Consider the following 16,437-nt stretch of genomic DNA (forward strand, 5'->3'; position numbering starts at 1 on the left):
CTTGCATACCTCCTGAGACATTTTCCCTGCCTCTGGAGACTACTTCTGCCAAGGGTAAACACACGCACAAAAAAAGAGAGAGATGTGACTTCTTAGTATAGAGACAAATTCTTGGATATATCAGCTAGTGCTAGCATTTCCAGGACCCTCACCTGCTCCCTTATTTTACAAAATGAAAGAATATAACTTAAGGTTGCTATTTTCTGGAAATAAACTCTATTTCTATTTCTCTCCAAGCCCATTTCACTTTTCAGTGATACATGCAGCAATTGAACAAACGTAACTTAACCATAGAATAGTTTGGGTTGGAAGAGATCTTAAAGATCATCTTGTTCCAATCTCCTTGCCATGGACAGCAAGACCTTCCACTAGACCAAAGCCCCATCCAGCCTGGCCTTGAACACCTGCAGGGACGGGACATCCAGAACTTCTCTGGGCAACCTGTTCCAGTGTCTCACCACCCTCATAGTGAAAAAATTTCTTCCTGATATCTAATCTAAATCTGCCCTCTTTCAGTTTGAAGCCACGACCTCTCATCCTATCACTACATGCCCTTGTAAAAAGTCTCTCTCCAGCTTTCTTGTAGGACCCCTTTAGGTACTGGAAGGCTGCTATAATCATAGAATCTTGGCATGCTCATTACCCTATATTCATTAAGCAAGGGAATTTCAGAGTTAAAATGTTCTGTGTTCTATTCATTAATCTTTTGAGCTTGATGATATGAGTAGGACATGGACAGATTTGAGTGGAGTTGGCCTAAAACTCACTGTATTTCATTACTCCTTTGAGATAGATAATGAACATTCTCCTGCATGTTTTCTGTCTGGTTATGGTTAGCTTTTTGTGCATGACTGTAAATAGTGTATTTGAATATTACTTTTTTAAGATGTGGATTATATTTCTTTTTAAGAATTAATTAAAATTAATTAATTAAAAAATACTTCTTTTTTAATTGTTCTTCAGCAAGCATTTTCTGCCAGCTGTATCTTCCTCTTAGCTCTGCTTCAATTTCTCACAGGTATGTCTTTCCCTCTACTGGAGCAAACCACTTTCAAGAGTGGTTTGTTTTGCCATTTGTTTGAATAACCCTTAGGGGTTTTTTTGTTTGTTTTGGTTTGGCTTTTTAATTATTCTATGTGTTTCACTGTAATAGTTTCAGAAATTTCTATTAAAAAAAATTATGCTGGACTGATAAGACTTATACCTGGTTGCACTTACTGACACGTAAAATCCAATTTCTTACCAAACTTTTGAAATCGAAAGAGCAATTGCTTCATTTATTTGAAGTAGTTAGGCATGCTACCTCTTGTTTAGGTGCAGCCTAACTTATGAAAATACTTGGTTGTACTGAATGCATTTTTTTCCCAGAAAAAAAGGTGCTTTATTTAGCTGTTACTCTCTGTAGTAATGTTTTCAGAGAGGACATTTATTGCCCTTGTTGAAATTTGCAAAGAAACTGGAAGCGATGTCTTTGACTAAATGCATGTAATTAACATTTGCTGTGATGAAATATGTAAATATCAAAAATATTATGAATGTGTGCATTAAGCAGTCTGAGCTGGGCAGGATCAAAGTGTAAGTCCAAAAGCCAGCTGAGGTGGGGAGCAGGAGCCAGAGGTGTTTGATTTGACTGCAGTGGGAACAGGAAGCCAGAATACACGTGTTTGTTAAGAGCCTATTTGCAGAAGGTCTTTGTGGGGCATTGAGCTGCCAGCTGTCAGTTCCATCTGGCAGGTATAAGCAAGTGCATTCCTCTGGGGAGCAGGTAGTAATAATTCACCTTACAATTTGAATATCCTGTGGGTGTGGTGGTCATGATAGTGTATCCTGTAGATTATGAGGAGAGACTTTCCTTTGCAGTGGAAGTGCGCCATCATCCTGATGAAGAGTTTTCTGTTTTGTGGATATAGAAAATCAGTTGTATTGAAGGGTTGTCATTTGTTCTTAATAATTCATAGAACTGTGAACTTCAAGACTGCTCCTTTTTTCATCCGATTAGTCAAGCTGGTCAAGTTTAAGACTAAATCCAGGATGACTAGCATTTAAAATAGCAAGTTAAAAAATATATATAAAGAGGACTTCAAGCAGAATCTACCAATATTACACATGCTAAAGTTACTTAATTTTTGAGGGTCTTCATCTTCTTTTCCCTCGCTTTGTGTGGAATGAAGGCACGGTGCCAAGTTCTGTATATTATACAGTCAAGAATAGAAGACTGGCATTCAGAGCGCGAGTGGGTCCCAGCTCCACAAGCTGCCGGATGCCTGTCATTTGTCTGACATCTGACTTTCCATATCAGGATTAAAGTTATTGTTTCTAATCAATTAAGATGCTGACTTTATTTGCCCATATGTTGAATTTTAGAATTAGCCCTGGAGTACTTTCTTCCATGCTCTCCTTTCTTCTTCACATTCCACCTTAAAACTTTTTTGCCCGCAAAAAAAATTAGCTTATGGTGAGGACTGGTGCATAGTAATTAATACGAAGGTGCTGTTTCCTACAACCCCTTGACTGTCCATATGTGGTCCTCCATGCTGCCTTACAGCATGAGTTCCTTTGGGGGTGGCCCGTCGTTTATTGTGATTATATAGTTCCCATTGTTCTTAGCTGCTACAGCAATATGAGTGAGAAATAACTGAATGGAGTAACGTCAGCAACAGAATCTGGCCTGTGTTGTTGCTTCTCTGTTTTCTCCAAGAAATTCATAAGCATGGCTCCAAGATAGTATCGAGTGGCAAGTAGAGCTGGATCATGCCAACTGTAACTTTCTTGATTTCAGTAAAACCTGATTTCTGTAAAGTCTCTGACCATAGGTTCGTAGCCTTCAAAATACGTTAGCTGTTTTGGAATGTACTGTCCTGTGGAGTCTAAGGGAGAATACTATTAACTCTTCCTTAGGGTAAAGACTTGCAATTCTTATGCTTTTTCCTCAAAGTTCTTACTATGTGTTTCTCTGATGCAAACTTAAACAAACTCATTTGTTAGTGGTAAAAAGTCCACTGACTTCCATTTACAGACATTCTTTGTATTTCTGATTTTATCAGGCCATTACTTTCTTTGTAATAAGCTGTTTTACAAATTGTGCCTTTATCTGTTGCCAGTAGGTGGAAGGTAATGTTGTGGAGGTCCAATTACACTGCACTGTGAGACTTAAATGCAGATGTACAGGACAATGGTAATATGAACCTACAACACCTATCACAACACATTAAGTGAACTAGTCAAGTGTTAAGCCTAATGTTGAAAAGATCTTATTTCAAGAAGCTGTTTGCTTTACTCATGACCGGGTACTAAAATGGCATGAATGTTAATTTAGGAAAAAAGCCTGTGAACCTTTTCCATGCTGGTACATTTGGAACAAAATATTTTATTAATGGAAAGGTATTAGGACTTCGGGATGGAGCGGAGAAGGATGGGGATGCAGGGAACAAATAGGTGAGGAAAGGCAGTAAGAGTAGAGTTAGGGAATTTTATGTGCTTAGGCAGGTGAACAGGATCCAAACAAAATTTTATTTGCTCAAACACATATCAAACCTGAATAACATTACTAAATTGATTTAATTGTTCTTAATTACATTTTTACAAGATCTGAGGGTGAGTTGGATTGTGGGTATCATGTGGAAGTTAGCAAAAGTATACACAGTAGCAGAGAGTTCCCAACTCCAAGAGCTTTCTCTGCATGGGGAGGACAGGTGGTAAGAACTAAGAAAAGAAGTAGAACATACCCCCGTCTGAGATTAATGTGGTGTGAGCAAACACAGCGTGTCCAACAGGATCTTGGGGGAGAGTTGGTTATTGTTTGAAAGGGAAAAATACTGAGACATTAAAGGGAGTATGGGAGCCAAAGAAGTAACGTCTGACAAGCTCACGTGCAGTGAAGTTGAGGAGAAACTTAGATGGATGGCACTGCACATGGTTAATTGAAACAAAAGTATTAATGAGGATTCAACGTTCCCTTAGACAAATAGACCCATGAGGCTCATCAGTGACCTGGCTGGAGGACATTGCTATGCCAAAAAGGTCAGACAGGTATTTGTCTGCCTACTCCAGAAGTCCATGGTGTTTCTTTTCATAATTTCATCTCACAAATTAGAGCAGCCTAGAGGTGGTGGGTTAGTCCCACAAGCAAAGCCGATTCCATGTTTTAAATCCCTATTTGTGTAGGCCCTCCACATGTATCATTCCAGTATAGATCAGGTAAGGCTTTTTCTCTTCTTCATAGTAGGCTGCCATTCCCCCTTGGATTAATGAAGAACAGAAGAGGAGGATAGAACAGCATGACTGTAATGCAGTGACAGAAATGGGCTGAGAGATCCTGTCAAGGAAGGTGTAGGATCTTGGTCTCTGTGAAAGCAGGTAAGGCTCTGAAGTTTTATTTCTGCGAGAGGGGAAATGATGTTTGCATCTCCACCTAGAAGACCATTCCATTCTTGCCCTGTGGGGAGAAGCTGCACAGAGGTCAAGTCAAACCAAAAAACTCCTCTGCATGCTTGGAATGTCTTTCTTCAGATGCGTCTGCCCACTTTTAGCTTTGGTTCATCCACGGGTCCTGTGGTGAAGGAGGGGTATCTTAAGACATAGAAAACTTTGCCTTCAGTGATCAAATGCTTAATGATTCCCAACGTTTTGAAAGTGAGTCTCTCTGCTGCCACCTTCACATCTTCTCCCCTGCCCTCTTGCCTGAGTTTTGTTAATATTGTCTTTTATTACAGAATGCAGTTACTGTTCTGCTAAATAAACAGGCAGAAACTGGCTTATACAGTTTAAATGAATCAGCCTATTTGACAGTTAAATTCCCTAGCTGACACTGAGCTGACACAAGTTAGTTGTCAAAAAAAATGATACACTTGAACTGTATCAATCACTTTTTATTTGCCTGTTCGGTGGATGTGAGCCTGCCTTTGTAGAACTGCTGTTACTGATAAGGAACACTGCATTTCCAGTAGTTTTTAGTCCTGTTATGTGAGTAGCACTATAACAGCTGGGAGGAATCTGGGAGTGTGCCCCTTCATTTCTGTTTTCTTGGTTGTAAGAATCATCTTCTTTCACTACCAAAACTGAGTCACCTGTTATTTGTGGTCAGTTTCTCTTTCCAAAACAGGGCTTGTGTTTGTGTGTTTATTTCAGGTCCTCTTTGTGATTTGATTTAAATGCCCTATTGAAGAAAAAGGAAAAGGAGGGAAAACTTGTCACTGATACGTCCACTTTGTTTCAGTAGAGCACAACATTGTTTAGAGCATAGTCTTAAAAATTGTTCTCCTTCCTTTCTGTAGCTATCCATAATTATTTTGTTCACATCATTCAAAAGACAGTGTATAAATACCATCTTTGAGTTTGTACAGTATAAAATAGCTCAGGCTCAAACATAGTTTGTATGTAATCCTAATGTATGAGTTTGTATGTGATGGTTTTGTGTGTGAGTATGTGTGTGTGTGTATATATATATATTTGCGTATTAAAGTCTTTCTATGAAAAGACTATTGATAAACATTTTCTCATAGATCTTTACAAGTTTTTTAACTGATGGTATTCATTTTGACCTACAGATAAATATATATCCCAAGGTGTGTCTGGGAATGTTTCCCATCCCATGCTTGCATATAATGCCAAAGTCAGAACTTGACTTAAGGCATTATTGGGATAAGAAGAGAAAGTGGCAGTAGAAGTACTTTTTTCTTTTTTTCTTTTTTTTTTTTTCCTACCAAGACCAGTAAAATATCTGAGCTTCCTGGACTGATGGCAAAGCTGGCCCTTCTGCTCAGCCCTGCAACTGTGAGAAGCTGGATTTTTGGGAGGGTCTGTTTACTTTGTGTTGTTACTGAATTACCTGATTTGGTCTCAGGAGGATTTAGTATCTTGTTTATGTATTATGGGTAGCTTTTAAAAGATGATCAATGATGCCTACAGCATTGAAAGGTGGCTTTTAAATCACGTTATCTGGTAAGTAAAATCCAATTAAATTATGTAAGAAATATATACACACAAGTTACAGTCAAGAAAGTCTTTCATATTTTTTATGTATTTGAATAACTTTTATGATGCTAAGCTTATTTGCCCAAGTGTAAAGCTATGCATTTTTATTTTGTATAATGTGCTCATTTACAGCGTCTGGTGGACCATGAAAATAAATTGGAAGCAAAACATTTAATGTAAATGAAATGACCTTGGAAGGCATCTGCATATTGAAGTGTATAACAGGACTGTTCTCTTTTTTAACAAAGAAACATATAATAGTAAAAAGATAAGAGAATAGTATTTTTTATAGAGGGTCAGTTCTGTTGTGTACCTAATCTAGAAATGCCAATAAACTTCTACTTAAGAAAAAGGTTAAAAACAAGCTTCAAGATCTGTGATACACAGAGCCAGCTGCTCAGGACTACACATGTGAGGAACATTCCTTTCTAATCTTTGTAGGTGATCAGGTTATGTCCTGACATGGGACCCTGGAGTGCTCATATTACCTTAAGCTAGCTCAGCAAGTGACTGTTCTTGAGTTGCCGACTAATCATCCAGCCCCTTAAAAAATCTTGCATTCCGTATGTGGTATATTCATGTTGTAGGGAATGTAATGTTACTAGTATAAATCCCCCTTCAGTTAAATTTGATGTCCTTTAGTTTGAAAGGTAATTCATTACTTCTAATTCCACAAAACAGAAGCCTGTTTTCATTTGGAACTTCATAATTTTCTGGAAATGTAACTTTTCCCCCAGACAGAGAGATTCTACCGTTCATTATTTTTTACTGTAAGAAAATGTTGGTATTACACTGGCTTTATTTTTGTTCTTTGCTCCCGTTGAGCATTTACTTATTTTAAACTGAAATGACTGAAAGAACTCTAAATGTTTTCAATAGGCTTGTATATTAATAGGTTTAATCCTTCTGGACAGAAACATCAGAGCTGGGAGGGAAGATTAGCTGTTTGCCACCAAAGGCAAAGGGGAACAACCTACTGCGTCTAACACAATTTGCATAAATCATTGTGTTATTTATTCATAGTTCCACACAGTACTGTTTTCTTGCTGCTTTAGATGTTCTGGCTAGGTTAATATTTTGTACTAATGACAGGACAAATACAAATTTTGTGCTTTGTTTCACGGTTAAGAGAGTCATCCTGGCTTAACAGGCAGGGAATTGTGAATGGCATTTAAGTTTGATGGGATGACCTCCAAATTTTCCTTTCAGCGAAAATTTTTCTGTCATTTTGAGGGAAGGGTAGGGAGTTCTGTCCAAGAAACCATGAAGCTTCTCTGAATAAACAAGAGCAACCCAACGGCAGCAGCCTAGTCTAGCGTTCTTGTTCCGAGTCCTTCATCTAGAGGACAGAAGTTGTGGTCCATGGGGCTGGAGGATCTCTTTTGATCTGTAGGATCCTGTGGGCTTGGAGTGGTGTGGGGCCAGGGTCAACTAGTGGCAGTTACTGCAGCACAAAAGGCGCTCTTATTGTCAGGCTCAGGAAAACGAGTTATAGTTGCTCAAAGGTAATACTGAGCTGATTTGCAGGAAGGGTGGTCTGAAGTGTCGTTGTGCTGCAGTGCAGATAGTTAATGCTTTCTCTTACCCCGAACAGGCAGAACGAACCTGAGCACCACAAACCAGGCAGCAATGGCAGAGTTCATGTCACAGAAATTAATCATGTCACAGCACACTGGAGCAGAACGGTGTGATACGTGTGTTGCTGGACTGAAACAGATGTGAAAAAAGAGCCAACTTGAGACAATGACTCAGTGGCCCCATGGGCGCAATTCTTTTGTGGCTAAATTGTAGCTCAGTAAACCTGATAGCATTAGGAATGCTTTTATGACCATACTTCTGTTTCACAGTAGATTTTGCTCCTTTTATTGAGAGTATGGCTCATAAATGTGCACGTGTAATATAAATATGATTGTGTGCCTTCTTTCCTCACTTCTCTTTTCCGTAAGTACTACTAGCTCTCAATTTTCCGGGAGCTGGATAAGGCAGAAATGTGCTAAATGTGATTAGTAGTCAAGCTAACCTAGCAACTGTAATGCAAGACATGATTGGAAAAGGAGAAATCTTCATTGGCTGTGGAATACAGAGATCCTTTAGCTGAGCCAAACTGGCAGGTGTGGCTAGTGAAGGTGTGACTGTGTTGCTTTTAGACTAAAGCTGGCCTGCTCACGACACTTCAGATGACTCTGCCTCCAACAACGTGGTCAACCCACAACCTAGATAAAGTCACCACAGACATTCTGAAGGGCTGGCTGTCAAGAAAATGCACGGGTCCACGCTGTTGCGTGAATAGGGGCAAAGTGGTTTGGCAGAAACCCCCTTGCGTTCTAACACTCCTCACCGAGGTGGGAGGCTAGGTGCGGCTAGGTTTAAATTCTGAGTGATGCCCAATTCAGCACTATCAGTCCAATCACGTTTAATATGTATTAAACTATTACGATTTGGATATGCTAATAGCGGACTGCACCTTCAGTCTAGTCGTGCTCGTGAACTAGCACGGCCACTCTTGAGTCTTTGGTCGCGTTCAGTGAGAAACCAAAACGACTAGCTACTTAAAAAAGTGCAGTTTATTTAAACAATAGATATATAGGTTCTTAGGATTGCGGGTGATAAATACACTGTCTGCAAAGCACGTGCAAATGAAAGTATTGTTACATATATGAAACGCGCGACAAAGTTATAAAGATACAGCCTGGCTCTAAATGTAGAAAAGAGAGTCTGTAGAGAAATTTCTGCATTTCCCGAGAAAGCACTCGGTATAATCTAAGTCTTACCCAAAGGCGTCCCTATGGGGGGGAAGAGAGGCTCAGCCCGTCGACTGATCCCAGAAGTCAGTGATGTAATTCTTTATGATGGTGTCTTCCCTGGGTATCCCCCCTCTCTCGAGCTATTTTTATACTATTTGTTATCTTCAAGGTGGAGTTTGAGTGACTTTAGTCATACATACTTTTATCATGATTGGTGTAAATTTTTCTCGCTTCACAATTAAACGTATAGTTTATGAGAAATTCAGGGCGCAGACTCATGAAGGAGTGGTCGCACCTTGGAGGTGGGTAGCCTTCGGGATGGAGGTGTGTTTTGGTATTATAATGACATTATAATGAGCAAAGTTCGCACAAAGGACAGCATTTCATCAAAATTTGACAAAATGTTGGCTCCGAGTATCGAGCGGGCAGCTAATTGGCAGCTTATCTGTTTCATGGTATCATCCCATTCCATATCCGCTATACATCATAAGGTAAAGGCGCAGAATAATTGCATCCCGTCCCGTACTTCATGTAGCTTATCAGGGAACCACAGGTGTTGTATCCTTCATGCCAGCTGCAGCTATTTTCTACCTCAGAAGCCTCTTGATTTTATACTTTTCCTTAATGTGTGAACAATGCTGTACTTTTGTATTTTTAGCCAATTTAGTATTTATTCCACACACGCTCATAAAGATTCTCAGGATTTGTGAGTAAAGAAAAGGTGAACAGGGAGATGGTTTAGCTTCTCAAATCCAGAAGCACAATTCTGAGTTGAGACTCCTGTCTTTTTTCTTTTAGAAGAGAACCTCTAGCAGATTGCACCTCATCTTTATAGTTCTAGCACTTGCATCAGCGATATTTAAGTGCTGTATCTTTTGTTAACCCAAATATCTTGTTTGTATTTTTAATTGCTGTTGTGGACTAGGATAGATGAAGGAATTTCCAGGAAAAAATTTTATAATCTGTCCTACGTAGGGATTAGAGTACCATCATGATCACAGTTGTGATTGTGACTTTAGTCTGAGAGACTATTTCAAGTATGTATACTGTCCAAAAAAAGACCAAAAAAAAAAAAAAAGACTACTGTTGTAGTCACATGTTTTGTAATAGTAAAAAGGTTTTAAATGGGGCTGTTGTATGCATAGGGATAAAAGGTCAGTTTCTTTTCTGAGGCATAACTATCTGTGTGATGCTTAGATTGGAGAGTCATTTTGCGCTTCCTCAGACCTTGGCTGAGATCAGAGTGCCGAGATGCAGCCTGACCTAGTAGGTTCATAAATACACAAATACAGTTCAGCATTTCACAGACTTAGCAGCTCAGTTTTGAAGGCGGCATGTGTGTAAATGAGCTTAGCAGAGTTCCTGAGCTAATGAGCTCTGACTCTTGCTGCTGCACAATAACTGGGGCACAGAGCTGTGCTAATGCAGTTCTGTTGCTCTGTGGCCTGCAGCTGGCTCATCGTTCTCAGGTTTCTGTGCAGCGTGCTGGCCCCACACCACGTTCAGCACAGTCAGAGCCCACTGAGGTCTGTCTGCACCCATCAGCGCAGAGTGATTTGGGAGCTTGTTTTCAGTGTCCTTTGAATGAGTCCCAGATGAGTCTGGTTGTTCTGTTCTTTAAAACTCCTCTAGTAACTTTTTAGACAATAAATGGGGTGTTCTTCAGGCTTATGGTTTACCAGTGTTTCGTAAGGAATAAAATTGCTTGGTTCTAGAGAAAGGTGAGTTGAAGACACCTTAATGGGTTCTGAAACAGTGACAAAAGCTGGTTTAAACCACTAGGGTTAGTCTGGCGGTTGGTTTGAGTTTTGGGTGTGTTTTTTTGGTCTTTCAACTCTATTATCACATGTGTGAATGTGCCAGTTTGGCAAGGTGTCATTTTCCAGTTCATTGCTTTGGAATGCCATGTGAGAAATGTGCATTCGCATTACAAACTGCTTTAATGGGTAATTGGATAAGTGCAATTTAATAAGAGAAATGAAATTTTTAAAATCAATGTTTATGTAATTCATCTGTCAAGAAATTACCCTTATGCTATAACATAACATTAAGGGAGACAAAATAAAATAGTGAGATGAATAAATTATCATGTACTGAACATTTGTGTTAGATATGATCTTTCTGCTTTCCAGTTGTGGCTGTTAGTAATGCTTTTTGCAAGAAAAGAAATAGAGACTTCCATTTTGCTTCAGTCCAGATTTTGATGGTGGCTTCTTTGTTAGGACTGGACAAGTTGTCTCCCGTCTGGGTCTCAGAACACCAATGCTGAGATGCCCAAGTTGTGGTGTACGCAACTTGACCACAGCAGAGAGTCCTGAGGACTTCTGTTGTTGCTGAAGATGTTATGCTGATATATTCAGGTTTCTGCTTAAGAATGAACTCTGTGACTGACTTAAGAAACATGGAAAATATTCTTGGACTTCCTGGGGATTAGAAAAAGAAGGAGGCTTGGATTCATTTTGCCTGACTTTGGTGATCTGGGCTGCTTACATTCAAAGATCAGAAAAAGACTGGTCTTTTTCTGGCAGGTTTTGTCTGAGAGGATGATGAGTGGAGCTGCTTGCCTCCACGGACAATGGGGATGTTCCGGTAGAGGAAGGTATTTGTCAGTCTGCGTGATCACTTTTGGCTCTCAAAGTTAAAGGATGTCTAGCATTTCTGTTTGATCGTACAGACAACTTTCATACCTTACAAATGGAAACAGACTTGTATCTATTACAGGCTGAGAGCAGAGCGAGTTTTGCAACAGCCGCTCTAGGGACTGATATCCTACCCCACTATATAGGAGACTGTTGACAGTGCCCAGGTTGCACCCTATAACTCTGTCCTGGGGTGAAACTCTCCTTTTTTGTGACTACTGGTTGCAGTTCCCAAAACTAATAACATGAGTTAGTTTGAGCTTAGATCTGATGTATGTAACGAAGAGCTTTAACAGACCATATGTGTTCTTCACGGGGCAGGCACTGAAATCCCTACGTTGTGTTTGCATTCACAGGTGCATTCTCTGTTGTTCTGTGATAAAAATCTGTGTGCAATCTAAAACAGTGTTTAATCTATCACTTTTTTTTCCCCTCCAAGGAATTTTAACATCTCATATATTCCCAAGCATCTCATTTGGACCTGAGTCGCTACCCAGTGAATTAGTCTATCTTTTGACTCTGTAGCAACAAATAAAACCTATTTATTCTATCCGAGCATGTGTTTACATTTTAGGACACCTACAGAGCACCACTTACTTTTTTAATAACAGTAGGGTTGAAAAGTTATTTATTTTGGAAAAAGAAAAGTATCTTGAAAGATAAGAGCTTTTTTGATATATTAATATGAATGCCTTTAGGATTGGTTAACATAAATATTAACCTTTCCTGCTGACAAAATGTGAAGCTTTGGATAAATACATAAAAACATTATATTGCTATTAAACAATCTCTAAAAACAGAAGTGGAGTTAACTGTCTTGTTTTTCAAGGTCTATTTAGAAAAATGTCAAAACACTGTACTGCAAGTTATATCTGTCTCTATACAGACCTGTTAGTTGTAGTAAGGGTAGAATTATTTTTTATTTTCAAAAATATGTTAGAAGTTATTTTCCTCTTTGTATCCTAATTATTAGATATGTTGCACATATCCAACACTTCTTTTGGACTAATTTTTCTGTTTATACTAGTTACTTGATTTTGAAGTTTTTGAAAGTAATTATAACCATGCTGGTTTTCTGCTGTGAATGTTTTTTGTCTCTAAGGAAGGGAAACAAATAATTCAAATTTTAAAACTTGCACACGTTTGCAATTATAATTCCATAAGCCTACTCATTTGTTTTCTACCTATAGTAGGGGTTAGAAAGCTACCTGAAGTTTCTCTGAAGAGATTTCTACCCAACGGTAATACTCAATTTGAGATTCAGGAAAGGTGCGATTCTCTATTTGCCAGTTTAAGCTCCTGCTGAATGCGGTGAGGTTGCAGACTTGCTAGCTCCCGAATCTGGCTCCAGAAGCATAACTGTGACTCAATTCCTGCTCAGGTTCAGTGGATGGGTAAGAGCCTCCCACCTCCTTGAGGAGGAAGCAAAGGCTGGGTGAAGTGCTGGTGATGCCTTGCTGTTGAAGCACAGAGACCGTAACACCGTGACCGTAACAGTAGTGTACTGCTGCAGACGTCTAGTGCAACACTGCAGCATTAATTGGAAAGCATTAATTTCAGTGATAGTTCTGACAAAAATCTCTACCCAGGTCTTTCTGCCTCTCCTGAACAGGCAGCACCAAGAGAAAAGAGTGCTCCTGGCTCCTTCTGGTTGATTCGGCTTTACTCAGTGTCTGTCCTCAGTGCTATGTAGGCAGAGAGCTCATTAGTGTGTGTCTTTTTGTAGTGTTGTTGGTCCTTTTCCCAGTAGTATAAGTAACGTGCTGCTGATTCCATGACTTTTACCAATTCTCAATCTATGCGTAAGTTTAAAACTGCCTGCAGCCTCCTCGATAGGGGGAAATTACTGTGCAGTGACATAGTGAAATTAAAACTCAATAGAACTTCTGGAATAATATCCTGGTAGGACTCCTTCCTCCTGAATACAATACATTCTCCAGTTCAGTGTTTGGTTACTTCAGAAATGGGCATGCAGAGCTGTTCTGCTCTGGCTGTTGCGAAATGGCTTTTAATGCAGCATCTGGTTTTGGTCGAGGTAGCTTTGTGTTGCTGGTCCAAAGGGACTGTGGCAGCAGCCCTCTGTGAGGGAGTGCAGCTTTACCCTCATTTCGCAATATTTTCATAGGAAGTTCATAGCACCCAACTGACCCTGTCATCCACTTGCGCCGGTATTCCCCTGCCCCTTCTTAAAAACAGCTTCTTGTTCTACTAATTATTAGCAGTCTGTTTTGGGAAATATTATGTCCTCCTTTGATGGCAGTTGAAACTGTTAAAACTTTCTTCGTTGTTTTTTGTTTGTTTGGTTGGGTTTTTTTTTATTTTTAAATCCCATTAATGTTGTTATTGTCACAGATGAAGACAGCAATTTAGGAAATACCTTGTAGCAATTTTTAGGTATACTGTATTCTTCCTGGCGATCGAATTGCTTAGTCTCTAGAAATAGAAATTTTGTATTAGACTGACTACAAAGGACTAGAGCTAGTGAAATTCTCCTGACACCCTGGATAAAAGGATGTGGGAGTCCTGGAGAAATGCCCACAATTAGACAACATTGTCAGTCACTGGGTATTTGAGGTTGTCTGGGACATGGAAACATTTCTGCTTTATTCTTACCCTTGAATGGAGGTTCTTTCAATATCGTATAAAGATAGTTGCACACTGCATAAATATGATAAACATAATAAACTGCTTGAAGAAGGACTGTAATTGTAAGAGCTGTTAACCTAGCTATTTTTACAGGACTGTCAAATTATACAGTAACAGCTATGTTATGAACTAGGATGAAGGATAAACGGCTAAAACATTAATACAATTGATATGCATTTAAAACAAGTATTAAAACTGAAAATATGTTAACCCTCTGAAGTCTATGTAATACTTTGAAAATGTAATATGGTTTTCAATGTCATGTGTTTGACACAGTATACAGTATTCCTCAGGAGCAAAATTCCTGACCAGTCAAGCACATACCAAGGGAGAGATGTGTGAGACTATTTCAATGGTGTGCTATTTTTGCAATGCGCTACAGAGCTGCTTCTCACAAACACTCAGGTTTCATTATATTCACATGAGGTTTGCAAACTTGATTCTCGGAGCACTCCGGACTTTGAGTGACGTGTCCTATGTTTGCAGATTTGGCTTTAATCTGATAGTATCTTTGAAATTTTACTAGTTCACAGTGGTTAAACAATACCATCTCCCAGTTGTATTATATGTGGAAAGCAGATTCTTTGGATGAAAAACACAGGAATGTAACCCAGGAAGTCTTGCAAGCATTCCTACTTACTCTGAAGGGATAAACCTGTATGAGGAAGAACTTGTGTTAATATCATGTTTATTCTCCCTAAAGGAGGAAGGAATTCAGGCAATATACTTACTGCTCATTAGAGGTCAGTAGTGAAGCACGATGGAAAGGAAGAGTTGAGCAGTTCTTTAAAGAACTCTGTTCTCTTCTGTTTGAAAGTTATTTTACTGTATTCCAGACAGAAAGAAAAAAATCTGGTTTCCAGATGTGGAATTTAAATATGTTCTCTTAAAAGAGATTTCAGGTTAAAATGCATGAGGAGATGGTTTCGGAGCATTGGATTCAACATAAAAGTCATTAATTCCTTGGTAATATTTATTTTACGTTATAGTAGAGTATCCATCACTTGAATGCAAGCTAGATGATTTTGCAGGCAAAGCCAACAGATTTAAATTAAAAATTAAAGGTGTAATAAATAGTATGTCTCCAAACAGAGATACATGCTACATGAGAGAAAGTCACATTGCTGCCTTAAGGACGGGGTATCTGGCTGTCATTTTCAGTTCTGATTAATCAGTGCTGTAGAGATATGGTGAGTACAATCTAAAAATTTTAGATTTTATGACCTCGGTTGTATGTTAATATGGATGCCACATGCCCAAACATAGCAATATGACACTTGCTTGGTCATCAGTGTCCCAAATGCACATCTGATCTTCCAGTTTCAATATACATCGTTAAGACCTGTCTCCTCTAAGGCCCAATATGGCCCCAGTCCAAACATCACCATCGTTAAGACTCCACTGCCTCCTACTGAGTTTTTGTCAGGACCCTAAAATATTAGTCCCCAAGAGAATAACAGTTCATATCAGTGGAAACAGTGAAGCAGTTTAACAGTTTAAAAACAGTGCTTTTAACATTCTTGAATAATTTACATAATCTGAAAAAATGAATTCCTCTGCAGTCATCTAATTCCAGAGTGAAGAATTGCTGCAGTTTTCATTTCGGTCTTAAGGACAGAATTATTAACGTACTAAATCAAGTAAAATTAGATATCATGCAAAGCTGAGTTATTTTTCAGGATTTAATAATGCAAAATCAATAGAAGCATTTACTACGTTCTGGTGCTTTCTGAACATGGTCTGAGACAGTTTTCCAAAAAACAGCTTTTCAGCACTCGAGCTACTGTTCAACTGCTGCCAAGGCGGTTCCTTGTAAACACAAAATGCTCCCAGAGGCCTCTGCAGTTGAACATCTTCCTTTTTGCCACCATTTTAAGTTTTGCCTAAGGATTTAACTGAACATTTCAGCCTTTACGTATAAGAATAAAAATCACAGTTGGTCAGCACAAACATGTCTATCATGAAAGTTCGGGGCTTCGGTTTTTTTTTTTTGAAGTTTCTATGAGGTTTGAGTTAAGATAGAAAGGGTGCCCTTAAGAATCCAAAAATCTAACCCTTGTCTTCTCCTCTCCATTCTCTCAGCTTGGCAAGGAGCTGGGCTTCTTCCTATTGAAATCAATCAAATTCTTCTTGACGGCTTTTTCTGGAAGGTAGAATTACCTCTAAAAAGGGAATATTCCTTCAATCAGTATCAGGGATATATATGCATCTCCATCCACTGTCCTTTGCAAGCTATCTGGCTGCAGTCATGTTAATCTCAAGAGTAAAGTTAATGGAATACCTTATGGTCATTTTTGGTTTAGAGAAAAGTATGGCTTTTGTTAAACATGGTACATAAAATACCTAAAGAAATCAGGCATTTAGAACTGAATCTTGCTCTGATGGGCAGGACGGAGTTAACTGTTTATATTGAAGTACCAGGAAATCCATTAGCA

At 39.0% G+C, this 16,437-nt stretch overlaps 1 long non-coding RNA gene across 2 annotated transcripts in view; it reads left to right on the forward strand.

Moving 5' to 3' along the window:
• The window catches only part of LOC134512015 (uncharacterized), a 53,442-nt gene that overhangs the window by 5,727 nt on the left and 31,278 nt on the right, over positions 1–16,437 (forward strand). The window contains exons 1-3 of one of the 2 annotated variants that reach the window (XR_010070025.1): positions 434–597; positions 964–1,018; positions 4,223–4,356. This is a non-coding gene — a long non-coding RNA (uncharacterized LOC134512015). Of the gene's footprint in view, positions 1–433; positions 598–963; positions 1,019–4,222; positions 4,357–16,437 lie in introns of those variants that run through there. The other variant, XR_010070026.1, reaches the window with a different exon arrangement.

This window comes from Chroicocephalus ridibundus, chromosome 2, assembly GCF_963924245.1.
Source record: "Chroicocephalus ridibundus chromosome 2, bChrRid1.1, whole genome shotgun sequence".
NCBI classification, from domain to species: domain Eukaryota; kingdom Metazoa; phylum Chordata; class Aves; order Charadriiformes; family Laridae; genus Chroicocephalus; species Chroicocephalus ridibundus.